Here is a 23850-nt window from a genome sequence, read left to right as displayed (position 1 = left end):
CCTATGACTGTTCCTGTCTTTCTTTCTCTTTTATGATTTTGACACCTCTGAAAATAGCACTGGTTATTTTGTAAAATGTTGCTCAGTATGGGTTTATCTACTGTTTTCCCTTTATTATAGTGAGAATTGCATCCCCCTACCCCCCAAGAGTACTACAGAATTGATGCTGTATCGTTTTCAGTGCCTTAGGTCAGGGAGTACGTAATGTTCATATGTGTGTTAATGGGAATGTGAACTTTGACTACTCAGGTAAGATGGTGTCCACCAAGTTTCTCCACTCTGGAGTTAGCTTAATCTTCCCTTTGTCATTGGTAAATATCTTGTGGAGTGATTCAGCATAGATGTTCCCTTCCTCTTTGTACTTTTGTCCACTAATTTCAGTGCCCATGGATGGTTCTAGCCTGGAAATGTTATTATTATGGTGCTGGTCTAAGTGATTTTCTTAGACTCCCCTCACATTTTTTAATTTGAATTCTACTGTAAAGAAGTGCTATCCTTTCTCTCTCAGTCACTTATTTATTTATGTCAGTGTGAAAATTTAGCTGTTTTTTTAGTCTGTGAGTTATCATCCAAAACTGTCTTCATTTATATTTTTGCTCAGTTGTTCTAGCTTTGTTAATGGGAGCTCTGTCAAATTGGCATTTGTGTTTTTCTGACATAACCCCATCAGCTTTTGAGCACTTTCTTACTAGAAATATTTTGCATTCTTGATTCTCTTTTAGCTTCTCTTTTAGGCTCTTTTGCCTCTATACATCTAGCTATTTTTTGACTGAGCTGAAGACTTGGATATGAGGATATACACTTTCTTCAGCAGTAAGATAAAGAAGACTAAGTTGGATATTTTATTGCAAAGTAGGATACTTTTTTTTTTTTTTTTTTTTTTTTTTTTTATGATAGAGAGAGAGAGAGAGAGAGAGGCAGAGGGAGAGGGAGAAGCAGGCTCCATGCACCGGGAGCCCGATGTGGGATTCGATCCCGGGTCTCTAGGATCGCACCCTGGGCCAAAGGCAGGCGCCAAACCGCTGCGCCACCCAGGGATCCCACTTTTTTTTTTTTTTTAAGATTTTATTTATTCATGAGAGAGAGGGAGAGAGAGAGGCAGAGACACAGGTAGAGGGAGAAGCAGGCTCTATCCAGGGAGCCCGATGTGGGACTTGATTCTGGGACCCCAAGATCATGCTCTGGGCTGAAGGCAGGTGCTAAACCACTGAGCCACCCAGGGATCCCCCTGGAAAGTAGGATACTTTTTAAAAGATCTGGCATTGGGACGCTTGCCTGGGTGGCTCAGCAGTTAAGCTCTGCCTTCGGTTCAGGGTGGCTCAGCAGTTAAGCTCTGCCTTCGGTTCAGGGTGGGATCCTGGGATCTGGAATCGAGTCTCACTTTGGGCTCCTTGCAGGAAGCCTGCTTCTCCCTCTGCCTGGGGCTCTGCCCCTCTCTCTCTCTCTTTCTGTGTCTCTCATGAATAAATAAATAAAATATTAAAAAAAAAGATCTGGCATCATCTTTAATTTAATCAGTGGGTGAGGGGTTTCTTTTGGAAGCGACAAAAGTGTTCTAAAAGTAAATAATGGTGATGGTTATACAATTCTGAAGATATATGAAAGATGACTGAACTGTGCACCTACAAGGGTGGTTTTTTGGTATGTGGATTATAGCTTAGAGAAGCTGTCCTCAAAAGAAGCCAAACCCATGAAACAGGGATGTCCACTGTCCCAAATGGATAGGACATGGAATTAGGTCTTCTTTAGTTTGTCACAAACATTTTTTTTTTTAAAAGATGGCAAGGACATGAGTGGACTGATCGCCAGAGGACTGGGGACTGGCTTATGTAAGATGATGTCATCTGAACTCCTTACTCCTTCTGTCTGTATCCTGAGAGAACAGTTGGGTTCATCAACATGAGGTCACCTTACTTCTTTTCTGCAGACTCCTTCTCCAGTGTCCTCCAATTCCTAAATGATTAGTTGAGTGCTTAAGTGCAAATAGTGAATCTGATGATACATTTCAAATGAATCCACTAGAGCTAGCCCGGTCTTGACTAGCTCTGTGAAAAATATTTGAAGTGGCCCTAATGGCATTTAGTGTTTATGGAATTTGCTTTCTTTAGATTTAAAAAAGGAATGCAAATACCTCTACCTACATTAACAAAGTTGCTATGCGTAAGACGTTATTAATCTAGAGCATTAGTGATGCCTTTTATGTTGTGCTTGTCTGAAAGATTCGTGAAAGTTCTTTGAAATCTCATTAACAATTCTTTCTTCAATCCTTCCATCAGGCAAAGTGTGCATTCCTCAAGTTTCTATAGCAAAATAGTGGTGGGGTTTGGGAACAGAATGGCTCCTTTTTAGTGTGTCACTTCTGGCATTTCCCTTTCTTCTAAAAGAAGAAGCACTCATGATTGCAAGAAACAGGGTGCACATTTGTGATTTCTGTGAACTTGAAGGGGCATACCTTATAGGGCACAGCATACACAGAATTAGTCTTATTTTTATATATGGCTCCTTGCCCTTAAAGCGATGAGGTCTGAGGATCTATATTCTAGATCTACTCATAGGAGTAATAGATAGGTAAGAATCTTTTCAATAGATTTTTTTTTTTAAATAGCAACTCATCTTTATTTTTCTGATGGCACCTAAATCTTTCTACCTTATGTACATCTATGTATGTGTGTGTGTGTGTGTGTGTGTGTGTGTGTGTGCTTCTAATCTCCATTGCTAGACTGTCACGATGTTAAGGACAGGATTCTTATTTAATTTATTTTTAGGCATCCTTAAGGTTGGCTATGGTACCTTTCACAGATAGTGTAGCAAGTAGGGTTTGAATGATGAATAGATAAGATGTTTTCCTAGAGAAGTTGCCTGGTTTGGGGATCATAGTAGTTTGGACTTCTGGCTTGGAAATCTGTCTATTGGTCTGGTAGTTTATTGCTTAAATTTTATTATCCATCATCCTTTAAAATGTCATTCCTTGACAAAAGAAGTGATATTTTTGAAATTATAGTGAAGTGTATTACAGTACTGGGTTTTAGTCTTTGAGATAGAGGGGCCAAATTTTTATTTTAGGGAATTATTCCATGAGGCTACTGACTGTTTATTAGCTTTTTGGTCTGTGTTAATTGGATCACAAGCATGTGCTATTTGTAAGATGCCATATTTTTGTCATTTTTAGTGATATAGTAATCTCAAAGATGTCTAAATGTTCAGTGTTCTGGAATGGTGCCTGGCAAATATAAGAGAAGAAAGCAGAGGGCTTACTGCAACCTGTGGCAGCCAAGACTTATTATCTTTTTTCAGCGTATCACAGTGACTCAACCTTACTGGCACATGGCTGTGTTTGGGGCATCTGCTATGACATCTCATCCGCCCACAACTACCTGTTGCATTTTTTGTTCATGTTCTGAATTTCATTACTTAATTAAAAATAGATACTCAGTGTACTTGGTTACTAAATAGAACAGTTTTAAAAGATGAACGCTGCAAACTTTGAATACTGATCTCTCTTTGGTGTGTTGGTCCCTCTGGCGGGCTCAGCCTTTATTAGCTTTGTGCCTGGAAGGAAGCTGCTGCCCCAGGAGGCAGTAGTTTAATTTTGAAGATGGGCAACTTTTAAACATTTACTATCTAGTTGTTTACTGGGCTTTTTTTTTCCTTAGGTTTTAAAAAAGTTTTAAATTTAAAAACATTTAACAAATTAAAATTTTTAGATTAAAAAGTTTTTATTTATGAGAGACACAGAAAAAGGCAGAGACATAGGTAGAGGGAGAATCAGGTTCCCCGCAGGGAGCCTGATGTGGGACTCGATCCCAGGACCCTGGGATCCCTACCGGAGCAAAAGGCAGATGCTCAATCACTGAGCTACCCAGATGCCCCTCACTGGGCTTTTCCATTTCACTTTCTTTTCTGTGATCTTTTTCCTTTTCTCCTATGTGTATCTTTATACCTTCTGTACTCATTATATAAAAATATATCCCTAAACCATACATAGTATTATTTTGCATGTTTAAAAAGTTTATACAAATGATATCATCCAATGTGTGTGTGTGTGTGTGTGTGTGTGTGTGTGTATTCTTCTACAGCTTGCTTGTTTTGCTTAGTAGGAAGTTCTTGAGATTTACTTATGTTAATACTTATGGTTCAAGTTCTTTGGTTTGCATTGCTGTGTCATATTCCATTGTATGAATATACCTCCAATTTTTTTTTTAAAAGATTTTATTTATTTATTCATGAGAGACAGAGAGAGAGAGAGAGAGAGAGAGAGGCAGAGACCACAGGCAGAGGGAGAAGCAGGCTCCATGCAGGGAGCCCGACGTGGGATTTGATCCTGGGTCTCCAGGTTCATATCCTGGGCTGAAGGCAGATGCTCAACTGCTGAACCACCCAGGCGTCCCGAGCCAGCCAGGCGTCCCTACACCTCCAATTTTTTATTCGCTCTCCTACTGATTGATTTATACCTTTTCTTTTGACAAAAAATGCCATAATGAACATTCTCTCACCTTTGTATAAGAAAAAAATATATATGAGAATATTTTCTGAGGCATGGGTTTTTGAACTGGGTGGGTTTATCCATTGGTAGTTATATAATCAATGGAGTGAGTCACTCCAACATTTTAAAAATGAATGAGAATAGTATGGAAACTATCAGAATATAAAACACATAATAAAAATAAGCACTGTTTTGTGAATTTTGCTTTCAGTTAAGTAAGTATGTATGTACTGGGTTAGAATGTCAAATATGTGTGTCATGATAAAAAATTTTGAAAGCGGAAAAAAAAAATTGGAAGTGGAAAAAAAGTTTGAAAGCTCACCCTCTAGAATATATTCCTGGAATAAAATTGCAGGTTCTTATGATATAAGCATCTTCTAGTTTATTTAGATATTGCTACATTTTATCAATTTCCTTCCACCAGGAATGAATAAGAGTTCCCATTGTTCTGTAGTCTTAACAGTACTCTGTGTTGTCAGACTTAAATTTTTGCCAATCTGATGGGTATAAAATAGAATCTCATTATGTTTTTAAGTTGTATTTCCCTGATTACTAGTGTAGTGAAGAATCTTTCAAATCTTTATCACCTATTCAGGGTTCTTCTTTTAGGAATATCCTTTGCCCATCTTTTAAGTGGGTTGTTTGTAGTTTTGTATAGATTTTAAATCATTCTTTATGTATTTTGGAAACTAGCTTTTTATACATATAACTAGCAGTTGTTTGTATTACAAATATCTGCATTCAGTCTGTGGTGTATAGCATCTTAATTTTTATTTATTTTTTATTTATTTTTTAGCATCTTAATTTGATGCTACTTTTGCCCAGAATTTTTAATTTTAATGAAGTCAAATATATTAGTGTTTTCGTTTTTATTATTTATTATTTATTTTATTTTATTTTTTATTTTTTAAATTTTTATTTTTTATTTTATTATTTATTTATTATTATTTTTTTATTTTAAAAAATTTTTTTTAGTTTTTAATTTTTTTAAAGTATTTCTGTTTTTAGATTTACACTGTGTGTGTGTGTGTGTGTGTGTGTGTATGTGTGTGTGTTTGTGAGAGAGAGGGAGCTTTTCAAGAAATTCTGACACAAAAGTCATATATCTATCTTCCTGTAAGGATTTTAAAGTTTTCCTTTTTTGGTTTTCAAATAGAAAGTTTTTCTAGGGCAGCCCCGGTGGCACAGCGGTTTAGCGCCGCCTGCAGCCCCGGGGTGTGATCCTGGAGACCTTGGGTCAAGTCCCACGTTGGGCTTCCTGCATGGAGCCTGCTTCTCCCTCTGCCTGAGTCTCTGCCTCTCGCTCTCTCTGAATAAATAAATAAATTAAAAAAAAAAAGAAATTTTTTTCTATAACATATGTTGTGAGATAGGGATATAGTTTTTTTCTTCGTACAGATCACTGGTTGTCCTACCATCATTTATTGAAAAGGTCATCCTTTGCCTGTGGATCTGCAATGCTACCTCTCGTGTCAAGTTTATGTCATATGTGGATCTGTTTCTGTTTGATCTGTCAGCCTCATTGTCCTTATGCCAGTTGCACACTGTCTTAACTATTACAACTTTATGCTATGGCATAATATAGGAAAATTCATCCATCTTGTTTTGATTCTTAAAAATTGTCTCACTTACCCATATATTCTACATATATATATATATGTATATATATATATATATATATATATATATTTTTTTTTTTTTTTAAGATTTTATTTATTTGACAGAGTGCAAGCTGGGGGTGTGGCAGGAAGAGGCAGAGGGAGAAAGGAGGCCCAATCCTAGGACCCTGGGATCATGACCTGAGCCAAAGGCAGATGCTTGCTTAACTGACTGAGCCACCCAGGCACCCCTTTGGTACTTTTTGATAACCTCATTTAAATAGTTGCATAACCATCTTATTAGGACATCTGCAAATTCAGTTAAAAACTCTTCTTTTTAACTCATTGAGAAAAGGAAATGAAGGGAAACTGACCTGATGAAGGACTAATTGAGAATTAATGGTCAGGAAAGCTCTCTGAGAAAATGACATTTAAGTTGAATCATGAAAGATGAGAATAATTCAATGTGAAGAGCTGGGAAAATTGATGTAAAAAAGGGAATAATACTATGTGTAAAGGCAGGAGAAAGCTTTACATGTTCAAGGATCTGCAAGGCCACTGAGTGTTGGAATGTAGTGAGAGACCGTGAGAGGGAAATGAGATTCTAAAGATAGTCAGGGGCCAGATTATGCAGAGCCTGGTGGGCTATATTAGGAAATTTGGGTTTTATTCTGGATGGAATGAGGAGTTATTGAAAGATTTTAAGCAGAATGACTTGATCTAATTTATATTAAAAAAATCATGGTTGTTATATAGAAAGAGGCTTGTGCAGGATAAGGTAGATTAGTTAGGTGTCCATTTGAACATTAGGCCATGTGACAGATGATGGCGTCTTAGAATATTATGGGGGCAATGGAGGTGGAAGGAGGTGAATATAAACTAGTTAGAAGGTAAAAACATGAGGATATTGAATTTGGGGTTTGAGAGAGAATCAAGAATGACTTCTTTCTTCTTAACTTGAGCAAGTGGGTAGGATGGTTAGGCAGTCAACTGAGATGGGAAAGATGGGTGGAGGAACTTCTTTTATTTGGATTGATTATTGTCTGTGTCTGCCATGCAGTTATCATTGTAGGTTGTCTTTTGCCTCTTTCCTCTGTTTAATCTCATGTCTTGCTTTCTTGTTTTTCCCTCTTGCTTTATTGGAACATGCACTCCAGTAGTATCCCAAGAAAGGGAAAAGAGAAGATTTATTTTTTGAATTCCTCAAAGTCTGAAATGTGTTTATTCTACTTTTAAACTTGATTGATAATTTGGGCAGGTATAAAAGTCTAGGTTGCAAATTATCTTCCCTTCAAATTTGGAAGGCCTTGGTCTGTAATATTGGGGACCCTCAACATATATATTGTTGTAGTTTCATGGATGCAGTGCCTCCTCTTCTCTGTGAGGATATTAAGAAGTGTTTGTTTTTAAAATTGAGGTATAATTGACTCTGGTTTTAAAAGATTTTCTCTATATCCTGTGTTCTCTGTTTTGGTCACTTTACTCAAACTGATGATTCTTGGCTGTCTATGCCTATTGAGGGAGAATGTAAAATGTGAACTTGAAGCTTTTTGTGCATAGGTGGACTTCTTAACTACTGAGCTTCACTGTAGTGTGATCATATAGCACCTTGGCCTTTTTATTAGATGATTGCCAGTTTAATTACCTGGAGATCTTTTTTCTGGGGCTATAAAAAAATAGAGGTGTCTGTATGGATGTGTATATTCCTATGTGTCAGCAAAATTCTAACTTTTGGGTCAGAGTATATAAATTTTAAGATTTCTGATGTATTTGATGTATTCTTCTTCTTGGTTCTGGTCTCCTTGAGAGACACTGGCCTTCATAGCTAGTGCTCCAGCTGCCCCAGCTCAGTTTGGCCCCAAGCCAACCTATTTGCTGAATGCAGCTGCATGCATGAGCCAATGAGAGGCCAGCAGAACTGACCAGCTCATTTTTTTTTAAAAAAGATTGTATTTATATTCATAAGAGACACAGAGAGAGGCAGAGACACAGACAGCAGGAGAAGCAGGCTCCTTGCGGAGAGCCTGATGTAGGATTCCATCCCAGGACCCTGGGATCATGACCTGAGCCAAAGGCAGAGGCTCAACCACTGAGCCACCCAGGTGACCCCTAATCAAATATTTCAAAGTAGATCCACCTGCTGTAGAAGTGATGAAGAGGGGCACCTGCCTATGTCTCTGCCTCTCTCTGTCTCTCATGAATAAATGAATAAAATCTTTAAAAATTTTTGATTAGGTAGAAGAATGAATGGGCTTGGAAATGTCAACTTCTTTTTTAACAGACAGATTCTCTTTTCAATAGTTATTAGAGATTGAACCTTGGCTTTATTGAGCAGAGACATGCAACAGTTTTCAACAGTGGGTTGAAGAAACCTGCGTCTTTAGCCTCCACTAAAGTGGGGAGCTCTGTTGGAGGGTGGAGAGCTAGTATGGGCAGTGGATGGGTGGGGTTGTGAATGCTACAGGGCAGAATTTTGGTTAGGGCTCGAGGTGCTTATCTAGGCACCACAACATCTAGAAACACAGTGAACAGTGCACAGTGTTGATATTTTGTCTTCTATTACAGTATCCAGTTTATCCTCCAGGAATTACTTCCTTTTTTTTTTTTTTAAACTCAGAGAAATATAAATTCCTCTATTCCTCATGCTCTAGTGCATAGTATTTTCTTCTCTTAGATCTTTAACTCAGGTAGCTTGCCTGTCCAGCTGCCTTCTGATTATAATAGTATAATGTAGTAATGTCAATAATGTTAATTAAACAGTTAATGGGTCTTTTAACATTTCAGAGAGATTTCACTTATTTTGTAGTTAGGATTTTTTTGGGGAAAAAGTCAAAGGGTTGGTATTGGCCTTTGGTCAGTAAACTCTGAAATCATTGACCTTAGGAACTTGTGCTAGGATTCCACGGTCTTCCCACAGAGACTAGAGTGATGAATGCTGGGAGAGATCTGGCTTTGCAGTTTTAGATGATTATGAATCTTGGACTTTTCATGCCCTACAGTGACTTCATTTCAGAATGACTTTGTTTGGTATGGAAGTTGGGGAGAGGAAGAGGTGAAGGGAAGTAGCCAGTCTAATGTGTAAATGAAAGGAGATAGAAGATTCATTTAATTGATTCCTAGCTCTACTTTGTACTAATCAAGGGAACAAAAATCACTCTGTACTGTTATTTTTTGTCTCCCCTATTCTATGCAATTTTAAGGTGGTGTTTTTTGACTGGTTTCTGTTTGATTAGAATGACAAATTTACAGAGCTCTTTAAGATTAGAAGAATAGCGGGGCTCTTTTAGTTCATGTTGATAAGCACATGTTAATAAGTTTGTTTCAAGACTGCAAATTAACTAATCCTGAGCTCTTACTTATGTGTTAAAGGACCTCTATGCCCATGTAGACAGTCCCCTTTTTAACTTCCATGATACTTGAATAATCTTGCTTTCTGGTGCCATATTCTTGAGAAATAGTTTTGTAATCTTCCTTTCAGGGCCCCATTTCCTGAGTAATGTGGTTATCTTTCTGATGGCATGTGATGAAAGTTGTTTTTCCCGTTGGCCTTGCTTCTCTTGACTTTTTGAAAAATGTATCCTTTTTGTTTTCTGAAATAGTTTTCATCTCAACCTTTGCTCTTGCCAATTTATCGATAAGAGCTCTTGAGTCAAGTGGAAGTTTAGGAGAATGTTTTGAAGTTCTCCTGTGAAGTAGGGACAATGCCCTCACAATGATTGTTTTTTCCATCTATGGACTACTTAGACTTTTTTAATCTAAAAAAAAATTTAAAAATTTCGTGTTTCAGTAAATTATTAACATGTAGATTCATTTTGGGGCTTAGCACATACTTTTCTTATAATATGGTAAAACATACATATTATTTACCACGTGCATCGTTTTTATGTGTACAGTTCAATGGCATTAAGTATATGCATGTTGTTGTGTAGCCATCACCATCATTTATCTCTAGAATCTTTATAATCTTGCAAAACTGAAACTCTATGCCATTAAATAATAACTCCCCGTTTGTCCTTTCCACCACCCCTGCACCCCTGGAAATCACTATTTTTTAAAATTTATTCATGAGAGACATAGAGGCAGAGACATAGGCAGAGGGAGAAGCAGGCTCCCTTTGGGGAGCCTGACGTGGGACTCATCCTAGGACACCGGGATCACACCCTAAGCCCAAGGCAGATGCTCAACCACTGAGCTACCTCGGTGTCCTGGAAGGAAATCACTGTTTTATTTCTTGACTACTTTAAGTACCTCGTATAAGTGAATTATGCAGTATTTGTTCCTTTATGACTGGCTTATTTCACTTAGCATAATGTTTCTAAGGTTTTGCCATGTCGTAGCATATGTCAACATTTCATTCCTTTTTAAGCCTGAATAATATTCTATTTTTTAAAAGATTTTATTTATTTGTTCATGAGAAAGAGACAGAGAGAGAGAGGCAGAGACACAGACAGAGGGAGAAGCAGGCTCCCTGCAGGAGCCCAATGTGGGACTCGATCCTGGACCCTAGGATTAGGCCCTGAGCCAAAGGCAGACGCCCAACTGCTGAGCCACCCAGGCATCCCAATATTCCATTTTTTAAAAAAGATTTTATTTATTCATGAGATACACACACAGAGAGAGGCAGAGACATAGACAGACAGAGAAGCAAGCATATGACCCCGATATCATGACCTGAGCAGAAGGCGGGCGCTCAACCACTGAGCCACCCAGGTGCCCCTGAATAATATTCTATTGTATGTATATACCACATTTTGTTTTTCCATTTACCCGTTGATGGATACTTGGGTTGCTTGCACCATTTGACTATTGCTGAAAAGGTAGGTGTCCAGACATCTGTTGGACTCCTTGTTTTCAGTTCTTTTGGCCATATACCCAGAAGTAGAATTACCAGATCATATGGTAATTCTATGTTTAATTTTTTGAGGAATCACCATAGCATTTTCCTCAGTGGCTGCATCATTTTATATTGCAACCAGTAATGCACAAGGGTTCCAGATTTTCCACATTCTCACCAATGCTTGTTGGTTTTTAAACGTTTTCTTTGTGTTTTTAAAATAAAAAAAAAATTTGTAGTTATCCTAATGGATGTGAAGAGGTGTATTATTGTGGTTTTGCATTTTCCTAATGACCAGTGACATTGAGCATCTCTTCAGGTGCTTAGTGACCATTTGCATATCTGCTTTTGAGAAATGTCTATTCGAGTCCTTTGCCCATTTTTTAATTGTGTTGTTGTTGGTAGTGAGTTGTAGGAGTTCTTTGTATAGTCTAGATAATCAATTCCTTATCAAATATATGATTTGAAAATATCTTTTCCCATTCCATGGGTTGCCTTTTTATTCTTTTGATAATATCCTCTGATGCACAATATTTTTACTTTTGATGAAGTCCAGCTTATTAATTTTGTTTTTGTTGCCTATCCCTTTGGTGTCATATCCAATAAATTATTGCCAAATCCAATGTCGTGAAGCTTTTCCCCTATGTTTTCTTCTAAGAGCTTTATCATTTTAGCTCTTCTGGTTAGGTCTTTGGTCCATTTTGAATTTTTAATTCAAAGTTTTTCCATGTGGATATCCAGTTTTCACAACAGTATTTGTTGAGAAGATAGTCTTTTCTTCCATTAAATGGTTTTAGCACTATTGTTGAAATTATTTGACCATATATTTGAAGATTTATTTCTGGGCTCTGTATTCAGTTGGTCTGTCTTTATGCCCATTCCACAGTCTTTTGATTACTTTAGCTTTGGTAGTAGGTTTTGATATCGGGAAGTGTGAGACTTTCATCGTTGTTCTTCTTTTGACAGATTGTTTTGGCTATTCAGGATCCATTGACCTTCCATATGAATTTTAGGATGGCTTTTTCTATTTCTGCAGTTTGTTGTTGAGATTTTGATAGGGATTGTTTTGAATCAATAGACTCTTTTGGGTGGTATCACCATTGAACAGTATTAAGTCATCAATGAACACAGGATGTCTTCCCATTTACCTGTGTTTTCTTTAATTTTTTTCAGCAGTGTTTTGTAGTTTTGAGTACAGTATTCTTTTTTTTATGTGGTTTTGCTTTCCATGGTTTCAGTTACCTGCAGTCAACTATGGTCCAGAAGCAGGTGATCCTCCTCTTGACATGTCGTTAGAAGATCAGTAGTAGTCTAATGCTACCTCGTGATGCCTACCTCGTTCACCTCACTTCATCTCATCATGTAGGTATTTTATCATCTAACATCATTACAAGCAATAGGGTGAGTGCAGTATGGTAAGGTATTTGAGAGAGAGAGAGACCACATTTGCATAACTTTTATGTGAATGTGTTACAGTTCCTTTTTCTAATTAGTTTTTGTTATTAATCTTTTACAGTACTTACCTTATAAATTAAACTATAAATTAAACTTTATCATATATATATAAAGAAAAGAATATACATAGGGTTTGGTACTATCTGTGGTTTCAGGGCATCTGCTGGGGGTCTTGGAATGTATTTCTGGTGGATAAGTAGAGTCTACTGTATCCAACCCTTGCCCTCTAGGTTAAGTTTATTCCTGAGTATTTTAATCTTTAAAAATTTTTTTTTTCTTTTTTTTGGTGTCAGAGACCCGTTTAATGTGGACGTTCAAGGCCTGGGCAGAGTGAAGAGTGCCCCAGAATTGGGCAGGCAGGCAAGGTGGGTGGGTCGAGGGCCCACACCTGACCCCGGGAGGGGATGTCAGATGTTGGGGGCTGGCCCAGGCATGCCAAGGGGAGTACCAAAAGGGTGTCCAAGGCAGGCAGACCCACTGGGGGACCTGTAGGCTAGCCCCTGAGCAGGTGTTGAAGCCAGGTGGTGAGTGCCTAGGCCAGAGCCTAGCCCAGGGAGGCAGGGTTGAGGCTGGCTGGGAGCTCCCAAAACCTAAGGACTGGCATCAGGAGGGGCCTCCCCAAGCTGCTGCTGGAACTCAAGGCGTGTCTGCCAGTTGGACTCAAGCAGCTCCTGGAGGCAGGCATGGAGGTGGTCATTCTTCTCCTCTAGATGGTCTAGACAGGAGTTGATCTGGTCCAACATGGAGTTGATGGCAGCATATTCTGCTTCCCCGAAGCTGTCGTCCTCGCCTTCCACGCCCGCCTCCACCGGCAAGCCCAGGTCCCCGTTGGGGCCCGACATTGCGGGCTCGGGTGCTGCGAGGGCCGCGCGTCGACGGAACGCGGCGACAGTCCCGCAGACAGCCGGTGCCGGGTGGAAGGTGGAGGCGCGGGATGGAACGCGGCGCCGGAAGAGCTCTTTTTAAAATTTTTTTAAGAAAGATTTTTATTTATTTATTTGTCAGAGAGAGAGAGAGAGAGAGAGCAAGCAAATGTTTACAAGCAGAGGGAACTGCAGGCAAAGGGAGAAGCAGGCTCCCTGCTGAGCAAGGAGCCCAGTGCAGGACTGGATGCCAGGACCTTGGGATCATGATCCAAGCCGAAGTCAGACACTCAGCTGATTGAGCCACCCAGGCATCTGTCTTTTTAATACTATTATAAATGGGATGTTTTTATAATTTTCTTTCCAGATTGTTCATTTTTAGTGTATATAGAAAGGCAACTGATTTTTCCATGATCATGTATCCTGCAACTTTGCTGAATTTATTAGTTCTGATTGTGTGTGAATGTGTGTGTTTGTGGACTCTTCAGGGTTTTCTGCATGTAAGATCATGTCCATATTTTTTCTTCTACCTTTTGGATGCTTTTTTATTTCATTTTCTTGCCTAATTGCTCTGGTTAGGAGTTTCAGTACTATTTTGAGCAGAAGTGGTAAAAACAGGCATCCTTGTCTTATTCCTGACCTTATGGAAAAGGCTAGCAATCTTTCACATTTGACGATTGGAGTTTTTTCCCCCCAATTCATGCTTGATTTAAGCTTTTGGCTGAGGAGGCAAACCAGTTAAGTACTGTGAGAAAAGTTAAAATAGTACTGAAATTGTGAACTTATTTTTGAACCGTAAATTCTTATGAAAATAGCTTCTGTATAGGAATCTGCCCCCAGATTTAAGCCAGAATACATGGGTGGAGCGCCCTCACGGTTTTAGAAACAGCTGAGGGTCTTAAAACTCAAAGAGGCTTTTTTCCCTTTTCAGTGTGTGTAAGAACATAGATTTGCATTCACACTATTTTCACTCTTTTACTGTAAATGTATCTGAATATATACTGTTTGGTGTAGGGCTGAGAGAATAGCAGTTGAGAACAGAGGGAACAAACATCTGCAGACAGTTTAGACTCTATGCCAGTGGCTTTTAGTGGCCTTCTACCTATAAAATAATCACAATAGCGGTAGTAGGAATATTAGCTCCTGCACCAGATCCTGTCCTTGGCATATTACGTCTGTTACCTACTGAAATCTCACATTGCCGCATGAAGTATAGATTTTAGCAACCTCATGTTACAAGTGAGGAATGGGTCTTGAAATGTCCAGGTGAGGGTCCCGAGCTATTCTGTGGCAATGCCAGGGTTTGTAACCGAGCCTCTGGGATGCCTGGGTGGGTCAGTGGTTGAGCGTCTGCCTTACTCTCTGAGTGTGATCTCGGGTCCCGGGATTGAGTCCCGCATCTGGCTCCCTGCGAGGAGCCTGCTTCTCCCTCTGCCTATGTCTCTGCCTCTCTCTCTCTCTCTGTCTCTCTCTCTGTGTCTCCCATGAATGAATAAATGAAATCTTTAAAAAAAGAAAAAAGAAACTGAGTCTCTGATTATATAGCTCTGCAGCTTTCCCCTGAATTTGTTGTTTTTGTTTTGTTTGTTTGATTTTAATTCTGTAACTGCATCTTAATTACAAGGTCCTTTAATTAGGAACCTTGACTCATTGTGGTCAGCACCAAGAAAGTGCTATAATAAATTAAGGTACGGTCCTTCATATACATTTCTTTGGTTGGTTAATTTGATCTCTGAGATGCTGATATCACTTCTCTGGCCAGCCCCTCTCTTAGCACTGTCTCCTTGTGCTTGATTTTCTTTAAAGGTGAGAGAGGGCTGTGCTGAATTTGAGCCAGGCTTTTGTATGGGTAACACTGCTTTAGAAGGAGAAGAGAGCCATTAATTGATAGACTTGCTTCTACCAAGAGTAGAAGCCTTTTAATTGAGAATTAGTGACCTATAAAATATTATTCATTGTTAATATTACTGTATTAGTGCATAGATCATGCTGACATTGGTTAACTCAACAACTCTATATTAAGCAGTAAGGGCAATAATAAGAGCTATTATCATTCATAATGCTATTATTGTAATATAAGTGCTTTGAGAGATATTATCATACTTAATCCTTATAATAATCCCCTTAAGGCAGATGAGGTAGCGGAGACTCAAGTAAGTTAAGTGACTTGTTCAAGGTTGCCTAACTAGACCATTCCATCAAAAGCAGGTCTCCCATGTTTTGCTCCATCCCAGGATCTGTCCTCTTGCCAATCTCAAGCTTTTATTTTATATGTATGTCTATATTTATTTGTTTTCTCAAAGAAGGCAGGGGCCTCATCTGGCATTGCAGCTGTATCCTCAGTACCTCACATAGAACCTGGTACATAGTAGAAGCACAGTCAGCATAAAGTTGGGAATCTGAAAGTAGATTTCATGGTTCGAAGTCAGGGCTGTGTCACAGTTGTCTTTTGGGGTAGAAAAAAATAATCAGCTAAGAAGTGGTTAGTTGTTGCTATTCCCTTCCTCTGGACATTAAAGGTTTAACCTCCTTGATTAAAAAAACCTTTTTATTGAAGTATGGTATATATTTAGAAAAGTGCTCCTAATCCTATATATATTACTCAGAGGATTACCAGAAACTGAACACATTTGTGTAATTGGGACCTAAAAGAAAAGGAACATTACCAGCACCTCACACATCTTCTGGTGTGCTCCCCCTCCCATCAGGCACAGAATAACCACCATCCTGCCTTCTAAAGGCAGAAGTTGGTTTTGCCTTCTTAAAAAAACCTAATATAAGTGGAATTTGTATCCTCAAAATGGCATTTTGTGTCTGGCTTCTTTGGTTTGACATCATGTTTGTGAGATTCTGTACCGTTGCAGATATATTCCTTCTCCTGGCTGAGGAAGGAGTGGAGTGTTCCACTGTGTGAACATACCAGTTTCCCTGTTCTGCTATTGAAGGACATTTAGGTAGTTCTGAGTTTCTGTCTTTCATGAAAAGTGCTGCTGGGAATATTATAGTACATGTCTTTTGGTGAATGTATACATGTCTGAACCCTCTTGATTTTAAATTAAGAATAAGATAAATGAATATTTAAAATTCTTTTCAGTTCCATATTGTAATGAAGTTAGGCAGAAGGCTAGGAAGGGAAGAGAAAAGGCGATAGAGAGGGATAGAGGGGAGGCAGAAGGGTAGTGTGAGGGGAGATGAAATCAAGGAAGAGGAAAGGAATATGGAGAAAGGGTGAAGAGGAGCAGAGGCAGGGGTCTGGCCATTGAGAGGGGCTCCTAAATGCAATGACCAAAAGCCCTGTCCCAATTTTGAGGATGGGCTTCAAGGTATTACCACTTTCTGAGATGCTCCTCTGGTGCTTCCCATCCACATCTCTCAAAGGCTCTCTGGCCTCTACTCTACCCATTTACCCCTGTCTGTGTGGTGGATTCAGATCTCCAAACAGACCATGTCTGTCGTATATATTTTTTTCTATAAAGAAATGAGCAGTAAATGAATTTAGCTTTTGTGAACAGTATAAAGCTCTTTTTTCCATAGGTTGTCTTTGCCCTCAGTAGGTCTGTGAGGAATGTTTTTACAATCTCTCCCTAAAATGTTATTTTTTTATTTATTCATGACAGACACACACAGAGAGAGGCAGAGACATAGGCAGAGGGAGAAGCAGGCTCCCTGTGTGGAGTCCGATGCCAGACTGGATCCCAGGACCCCGGGATCATGACCTGAGCCAAAGGTAGACATTCAACCACTGAGCCACCTAGATGCCCCTTAAAGTGTTTTTTAAACACATGAGGATAACGCAAGTCTCAAAGAGGTTAAGCAGCTCCTTCAGGGTTACTTAGCTGATAAGTGATGGAGGCCAGGACTAGACCACGGGACCAATTCCAGGTCTTCTTTACCAGATGTTCTGTATTTTTTTTAAAAAAATATTTTATTTGTTTATTCATGAGAGACACAGAGATGCAGAGAGGCAGAGACACAGGCAGAGGGAGAAGCAGACTCCATGCAGGGAGCCTGATATGGGACTCCATCCTGGGACTCCAGGATCACGTCCTGGGCTAAAGGCGGCGCTAAACCGCTGAGCCACCCAGGCTGCCCTGTTTTGTATTTTTTAAGGAAGCATTGGCCATCATGTGATTAAGGAACAGATGCCTTATAGTATGTACCTAGGTATTAGGTTTACCTAGTCCTACTTCTTATTTTCTGGATCTTCCTAAGGACTAGGAATGAATTAGACTTCTATTCTGGGTTCCACTTGATATTTACCCCTCCATATGCTATTCTATGTTGATTTTTTTTTCCTCTCAAATCTTTTTAAAGAAATTACACTGTATTTTACCAATCCTATTTTTCTCTCATAGCTCCTCTGTGGTGAATTAAATCTGTTTTAGTTAATTTTTAAAAATTTTACATATATTTTTTAAGTGGGCTGCTTACCCATTGTGGGGCTTGAACTCATGACCATGAGATCAAGAATCACATGCTTTCTACCATTTGAGTTAGTCAGGCATACCCTAAATTTTTTTTAAAATACAAAGTCCTATATGATATTGGGCCTTCTTAACAGAAACAAAAACATAAACAAAACCAAAATCAAAACAAACAAAAAAGCGCATCTGGCCAGGAAAAGTTAGGAATCACTTGTTAATATAGTATACAATGGAATTGGTTTTCTAGCTACCTGTATTGATCTGTATTTGTGAAATATCTTCAGGTATGAATGTGAAAAATGCCCCCCCCCCCCCCCCCCATTACTGGCTAGAATTCAGATAGAAATTGGTTCGGTGATTGAGATTAAACCTTAAGCGTCAGGAATAGTTCAGTTTTAGAACTCATTCAGAAAAGACAGCTATCTAAAATAGCAGTGTTTTTGAGGCAATAATTTACTATAAATGGGCTAGATCCCAGATCATTTGACAAGAGTTTGTAGATGTCTACAAATTAAAAATTGAGGGGAGAGAATACAATTTCATAGTTGGTACTGGGATAGAAATTCAACACATGCAGTTATTTTATGGTCTGTCACTGATTAACTCTTTGACCTTAAATTATCAGACTCCCTCTCTCCCCCCCCTCTTTTTTACATTATTTAAGTCATTGAAGAGTTGGAGGCATGGTTGATATTTCAAATCTTAACTAAAAGCATATAATTATTGGCACTGTAGAATAATCTCCTACAGCACATCACTGTGTATTTATTTAACTTTTCCTAAGAGTTATTACTCACCATACTTTAATGTAATAAAAATATCTTTAAGAATTGTTTGTTGACAGGTTTTTATAAATATATTTATTAAATCCATCTTTATACATGTTTATGTAAGAAATAAAAGAATATGTAAGTCAGAAGAGGATTCTGGAGGCCAAAATAGTTCAAATGGAGAATTGAAAGTCAGGTGTGTTGGCAAAATTGCCAAGATAAGCAGTCTTTGAGGATGAGTGGAGGCCTGGCATTTAAAACTGTGCTATGCTATCTCTAGACTTTCTCGAAAATGATGATTGACTACCATGGATTGTGCCAGCTATCACGTTGCAGGATTGGGTGACCCTCCCAATTCGATGGATTATCAAATTAGTTAATATCTTCTTACAAGGGATGAATCCAAGAATATGTTGGAGCTACATCTGGATGCAGATGAAGTGATGTTGCAAGTTCTGAGCAATCAAATAATCGGGTGATAGATTTTCAGCCATGAACTGTGATATTACAATTAAGCAGAGATATCAAAAGAACACTTCAATAAACTGGTAGGGTTTGTTACTGTGGTGAGGAAAGCAAGGTGAAGAGGGAGATTGGGGGACATCAAAGTGAAGTAGTTTATCTTCTTCTCCAAGGACCTTCAGCATTTAAAGGACCTTTTGAGAAGTTTTCTCAAATTGTCTTTGCCAAAAGATAAGTATTTTAAGATTTTCTGATCTGTTACCAACTGATACTTTTGCAAAATATAGTAGAAATGAATTACTAGAAAAGTGGAATAAAAAAGACATGAGATACAAGGCTGGGCTTTTTAATATTCGATTCAGCAGACTTAAAACTCATCTTACATATTGCTGGAAAAGCCTCTTACTCTCATTTTCTCTGCTTATCTTATTATGGGTTAGTAACAGTTTATAATGCACTGTCCATGGACCCCACTTTGAGTAGCACGGTCCTAGAAGGGTTTCTGCATTCTAACAGTCCAGGAATTGGCCTTTGTAGAATTATGTTTGAGAATAGAGATAAGTAATTCCTAACTACACATCTGAGATATGGCAGTATTTTCTTTTTAAACAAATATGGTAGAACAAATATGGTAGAGGGTTGTAAGAATGAAGGTTTCTCTCAAAATTATTAAAATTTTCAGTTGGTCGGGTCAGTAAAAACTGAGAGAGCATTGTTATTTTGTTTATGTTACCTGCATGTATACCAAAGAAGTATAACTTGAGTAGGGAGAAAATGTTTACAGTACAGTCTTTTCTGGGTAACCATTCTTCCTTTATTCATGTACATCTTAAAGGTCAAACATTGTTTTGCTATTTGCTTGTTAAAGCTGTATATGGATTTATATTTCTAAGTAGGGGCACATCTTAACACCAGTTCAGTGACTCAGGTGGCATTTCACTTGTTCTCTAGTTTTAACTAGATAAAAGATTTAACATGTTTGGCACGTTAAGTCAACTTTTATTACATTGTTTTTATTAAAATATTCTCATTTTGCCTTTAAAGGTGGTTTTATATAGTTCATAGAAGAATTCATTTCTTTTTTTAAACTTTATTTCTTTTATTTTTAAAAATATTTATTTATTGGGGGAGCAGAAGGAGAGGGAGAGAGCATCTTAAGCAGACTCCTTGCTGAATGTGGAGCCTGATGTGGGGCTCAATCCCACCACTCAGAGATCATGACCTGAGCCAAAATCAGATGCCCAAGATGTCCAATTGACTGAGCCCCCTGGGTGCCCCAGAATTAATTTCTTTTTAAAAAGGTAATAAAGATATGGTGTTGGATTCAGAAGTCATATCATAGTATAATATTTTCATAAACTATTTGAGAATTATAGAATTTCAGGATTAGAGGCATTAAACTCTAGTGACCACCATGTGCTAAGTGAGCCCCTTCTAGGCTTCCCTGCCAGGTGACTGTCTTGTCATAGGAAAGCCCCCTGACGCCCACGGCAGCTTGCTGGGCAGCAGATACTGTTAGAAAGGACTTTTCTATATTGACTAAACCCCTTTTTTTGTGTCACTTGTACCACGTGGCACAATACAGAACAAGCTTAATCAATCCTCCATGTGATGACACTTCAAATAAATGAAGTAGCTATCGTGTGTTATATTTTTCTCTTCTGCAGTCTGACATGGAGTCTGCTGATAACCATATAATTCATGTCCTTTTCAGCATCCTTTCTGGCTTCTTCCCATTGAGATCCAGTTAGTCTCTGTCTTTCTTCCAGTGTAACACCTGGAACTGAATGACGTGAAAAGAAAGAATAAATAAATAAAAGAGGAGAGGATCTGTATGGTTTACTTGGAGAAGTGTTAGTAATTAGGAAAGCCAATAGGAGGCTAATGCATAAATATCTGGAAAAAAGAATAAAGAATATTTCCCATTACATGCAAAAAAAATCTAGAATTCCACATATTTTGTAGAAGATCCCAAGAATGAATTCATTGAGAACATCATTTTAAAGAACAATAAGCTTTATGCCAACTCACCATTCACAAAACATTGATCTACTAAGTAGAGAGAAAATATTATGTGACTCAAATCTAAAGATCACTTGTGTCTGTCAATGAAATGCATCAGCATGTTATTTCTTCTATAGTGATAACTTACAGGAAGTAACTCAGATATTTGTCAGGAGTTATCTGTAATATATATATATGTTATATATATATAATTATAATTATATTTTATATATAAGTTATAATTATATATATATAATATATATGTGTGTATTTAGTCAAGAAGATATTATTTAACTGTTCTAGTGACTTTAAAATATAGAATATATGTAAGGAACTTACTTGATACTTTCTGATAAAATGCCAGTATTTTAGACTGTATTTTGAATGTATTTTGAATCCCTGGAACTATAGATTTTTAGGTATTGGCAATGGCCATGGTTTTTTACACGTATACTAATGATAATTATTTAAAAGTCTTTGTGATTAAATTGTATTATTTACCTGACATGCCACACTTAAAAAATCTCATTTAGCTATAAGAAAATAAGGTAGTTTAAAAAGTATTAGAGTGAGGAAGATCATTCTATGGCAAGTCCACAAGCCATAAAACAAAAAAAATAATAAATTCAAATATATTTAAAAAAAGTCCTGACCAGTAAAAAAGACATAAGAAAGGAAAAGCTATTTCTTATTTGTGTAGAGTGTATACATATATACATACCTATATACATAGTTATTTCCCTTTTATGGGTCAGTAACCCAACTTGGATTTAAAGAAAACTTTTTTAGATATCAGCTATAGGCAGAATATACATGAATCTTAAATCTAGCAAAATGTATGCAATAGTTACCTTTTCTGCTTTTTTTTTTTCTTTTTGTAAAGGTTTTATTTTAAAGTAATCTCTATACTCAGTGTAGGGCTCAGACTCATGACCCTGAATTCAAGGGTCACATGCTCTTCTATCTCAGCCAGCCAGGTGCCCCACGTTTGTTTGTTTGTTTTTTAAGTGTAACACCTACAACTGAGTGAAGTTTTCTTTTTTTTTTTTAAATTTATTTATTTATTTATGAGAGAGAGAGAGAGAGAGAGAGAGAGGCAGAGACACAGGCAGAGGGAGAAGCAGGCTCCATGCACTGGGAACCCGACATGGGATTCGATCCCGGGTCTCCAGGATCGCGCCCTGGGCCAAAGGCAGGCGCCAAACCGCTGCGCCACCCAGGGATCCCTGAGTGAAGTTTTCGAGTAATAGTTTTGACTAATGTGGAGTAGAGTACTGTTACCTTCATTTTTCTGGAAGCTACATTCTTTGAGGATGTATTGGAATGAGCTGTGTGTTACAAACCATTGGTAGATTGTGATTCACTGGTATGTTATGAAATCACTTTAGTGGGTGTTGATTCAAATAAAAAAAAGAAATAGAATTGAACAAAATATCTGCATTTCACGTAATAAAGCTAAGTATTAAAGCATACTTGTTTCAATTTATATACACACTAATTAACATATGTATGCGTATATATATGCATATTACATATACGTGTACCAAGTGGTGATATAAAATAGTGATTTAAAAGTTTTTTACTGTGTAAAAAAAGTTTGAAGGCCTCTGCTCTAGACCAGAGGCTTTCCCTCTTTGTTTTTTCTCTGACAACTCCTTCTAGTCTCTTCTTACCCTACCACTTAGATATTCCGTCTTTATACTCTTCTGTGAGTCTCCTGCTCCGTGCACTATGGGCTCCATTAGATTTGCTTTTGGACCTAGGAAAATCATTTTATTGCTCTGATTCAATTTCTTGTTAACTGGATTCCCTCTGAGAATCTTTGTGAAATGAAGAAGGCATAGTAATTGAGGCAAGAGGATTAGTTGAAGTTTTTTTGTTTTTTTAAATTCTGAAAATTATCAGCCAAGTGAATTAAGGGTTTAATGAAAATAGTGTTTGAAATAGACTCTCCCATATTTTTGACTTTGCAATTTGTGCTTTTGAGTAATCATAATAGTAAGTATCTACTATGTGCTATGTTCTGTTCTAAATACCCTGTGTGGGACGCCTGGGTGGCTCAGTCGGTTAAGGGTCTGTCTGCGGCTCAAGTCATGATCCTGGGGAAGAGACAAATTGCTTAACTTGAACAGGGCTGAAAAATTCATAGTGTGTAACGATAGTATATCAAGCAGCAATCTAAGAAAAAAAATCCCCCCAAACCATTGAAAACCTCAAAATAACATGGGTGCATATTTATCCCGTTATCCTCCAGTTCCTGATAATGCTTATAAAGCAGATGCTAAGTCTTTTTGTCATCACTTAATTAGAAGAGTTTGAGGATTTAAAAAAACTTTTCTTGGTGCACCTGGGTGGCTAAATCAAGTTAAGCATCAGCCTTTGGCTCAGGTCGTGCTCCCAGGGTCCTGGGATTGAGACCTGTGTCTGGCTCCCCGCTCAGTGAGGAACCTGTTTTCTCCCCCACTCTTTCTCCCACCCTAACACTGCCACCCCCCCCCCCCATGCTCTCTCTTGCTATCTCTCTCTCTCAAATAAATAAAATCTTAAAAAAAAAAAAAAGACCAATAAACTTTTCTTCCATCTTTAGAAGACACCTTTCACCAACAGGAAGGAGAGTCCTGTAATGGCACTTCAGAATCTATCAATTCCCCTCTTTCCTTCTATTTCTACTCTTCCACTCTCTTTTTTCCGTTTTTCCCCCTCTACCTTCTCTGTTTCCACTACAGCTCATTCTAACGCTTGTTTTTTTCCTTCTCCTTGTTCTCCCCCCCCACCTCTACCAGTTTTCCATCTGTTTTTTTCTGTACCCTGCCCTTGTACAGTTCATATTTACCCAAATGTATTTTTCATAAGAAAAGCATATACTGAGTACTTAGTGAGAGGTACTGTGGAGATGCAAACATAAATGAAGCAAACATCAGGAAAGCTAGTAAGGGAACCATCACAGTTTTTCTAGT

The 23850-nt window shown here is 38.1% G+C and overlaps 1 protein-coding gene and 1 pseudogene across 7 annotated transcripts in view; one reads left to right on the top strand and one right to left on the bottom strand.

Annotated features, from left to right (window-relative positions):
- Positions 1 to 23850, top strand: part of BABAM2 (BRISC and BRCA1 A complex member 2) — a 405688-nt gene that overhangs the window by 4594 nt on the left and 377244 nt on the right. The gene's annotated exons all lie outside the window — the stretch shown is intronic.
- Positions 12651 to 13256, bottom strand: LOC112933003 (bublin coiled-coil protein pseudogene; annotated as a pseudogene).

This window comes from Vulpes vulpes, chromosome 8, assembly GCF_048418805.1.
Source record: "Vulpes vulpes isolate BD-2025 chromosome 8, VulVul3, whole genome shotgun sequence".
Taxonomy (NCBI): Eukaryota; Metazoa; Chordata; class Mammalia; order Carnivora; family Canidae; genus Vulpes; species Vulpes vulpes.
The sequence above is the reverse complement of the archived record's forward strand: the minus strand, read 5'-3'. Positions and strand labels throughout refer to the sequence as shown.